The following is a 1848-nucleotide window of genomic DNA, read 5'->3' as shown; positions in this document are numbered from 1 at the left end:
TATTAGGGGAATTGAGGGCTAATAATAGGAAAAATAGGGAAAATAGAGGGCTAATAATGAGGAAATAAGAGGAATAGAGGGCTAATAATGAGGAAATAAAGGGAATAGAGATCTAATAATGGGGTATTAGGGGAATTGAGGGCTAATAATTGGAAAAATAAAGAAAATAGAGGCCCAATAATGAGGAAATAAGGGGAATAGGGGGCTAATAATGGGGAAATTAGGGAATTGAGGGCTAATAATGGGGGTATTAGGGAAATTAAGCACTAATAATGGGGGTATTAGGGAAATTAAGCGCTAATAATGGGGATATTAGGAAAATTAAGGGCTAATAATGGGGGCATTAGGGAAATTAAGGGCTAATAATTGGGAAATTAGGGAAATAAAGGGCTAATAATGGGGATATTAGGGAAATTAAGGGCTAATACTGGGGTTAGGTGGCAAATAGAGGCCTAATAACGGGGCTCCCATTAATACAATTAATTAAGCTATTAATTAGGAATTAGTTAGTTAATAGACGGAAGCCCAGGGATCAAACCCAGCCCCAAATAGGAACCGGTAATTAATACAACGTATTTGTCCTAATAACGATTAATAATTATCAGTACTTTTCTAACACCCGTTATTAATTATATTAATATTAAGGTTCCTAATTAGCCGTTAATTAGCTAATAGACAGAAACCCAGCGCTCAAACCCAGCCCCAAATCGGAGCCGCTAATTAATACAGCCCGTCATCCAGCACGGAATAGCAATTAATAATTAATAAACCCCTATTAATCCCCATTAATAACATTAATAAAGCTATTAATTAGCCATTAACGAGCTAATTAATGAGCTAATGACCCAACCCCGTCGGGAATGGAACTCCTTACGCCGGCACGGCCTCGAACTCCTCGGCGCTAATTAAGGCCGCCTGCTTAATGAACGGCGCCGGCTTCGTTAAGGCGGCCGCCTTCGTTAGCGCCGCCTGCTTCGTTAGCGCCGCCGCGCTAATTAATTCCTTCAACCCCGCCGGGATCTCGTCACGGAGCCGCTCCGCTTCCGCCTGCCCCAGCTCGGCCGCTCTCCGCGCCTCCTGTAATTAACGCCGTCGTTAATTAGCCGGCGGCCGCGAGCCCGGGGGAGGCTAATTAATAGCTAATAATTACCCGCAGCGCCGCCGCTAATTGCCGCCGCTCGTTAACTTCGGCTTCCAGGCGCCCCAGCAGCTCCTGAGCCGCCGCCAGCTCCCGGCCCGCCTCGCCCAGCGAGGCCTCGCGCCCTTAATGAGGCAATTAATTGATATTAATGACTTATTAATTAATAATTACTTAATAATTACTTAGTAATTATTAATTAATAGGCAGGTATTAGGCGAATAGAGGGCTAATAGGGGGTGTAAGGGGAATAGAAGGGGACAGAGGGCTGGGAATGGGGGTATTAGCGAAATTGAGGGCTAATAACGAGGAAATAAGGGGAATAGAGGGCTAATAACGGGGAAATTAGGGGCTAATAATGGGGAGATGGGGGGAATAAAGGGTTAATAATGAGGAAATTAGGGGAAGAGAGGGCTAATAATGGGGAACTAAGGGGAATAGAGGGCTAATAACGGGGAAATTAGGGGCTAATAATGGGGAGATGGGGGGAATAAAGGGCTAATAATGAGGAAATTAGGGGAAGAGAGGGCTAATAATGGGGAACTAAGGGGAATAGAGGGCTAATAACGGGGAAATTAGGGGCTAATAATGGAGAGATAGGGGGAATAAAGGGCTAATAATGAGGAAATTAGGGGAAGAGAGGGCTAATAACGAGGAAATAAGGGGAATAGAGGGCTAATAACGGGGAAATTAGGGGCTAATAATGGGGA

The 1848-nt window shown here is 44.4% G+C and overlaps 1 protein-coding gene across 1 annotated transcript in view; it reads right to left on the bottom strand.

Annotated features, from left to right (window-relative positions):
* Positions 1–1541, bottom strand: part of SKA1 (spindle and kinetochore associated complex subunit 1) — a 6962-nt gene extending 5421 nt beyond the window's left edge. Inside the window, exons 1-2 of the mRNA XM_021383743.1 lie at positions 1151–1541; positions 875–1077 (exon numbers count right to left, since the gene is read on the bottom strand). The gene's annotated coding sequence lies outside the window, so the exon portion shown is untranslated. The remainder of the gene's footprint in view (positions 1–874; positions 1078–1150) is intronic.
* Positions 1542–1848: the final 307 nt, after the last annotated feature.

The sequence above is a fragment of the Numida meleagris genome, unplaced genomic scaffold (assembly GCF_002078875.1).
Source record: "Numida meleagris isolate 19003 breed g44 Domestic line unplaced genomic scaffold, NumMel1.0 unplaced_Scaffold515, whole genome shotgun sequence".
Classification (NCBI taxonomy): domain Eukaryota; kingdom Metazoa; phylum Chordata; class Aves; order Galliformes; family Numididae; genus Numida; species Numida meleagris.
The sequence above is the reverse complement of the archived record's forward strand: the minus strand, read 5'-3'. Positions and strand labels throughout refer to the sequence as shown.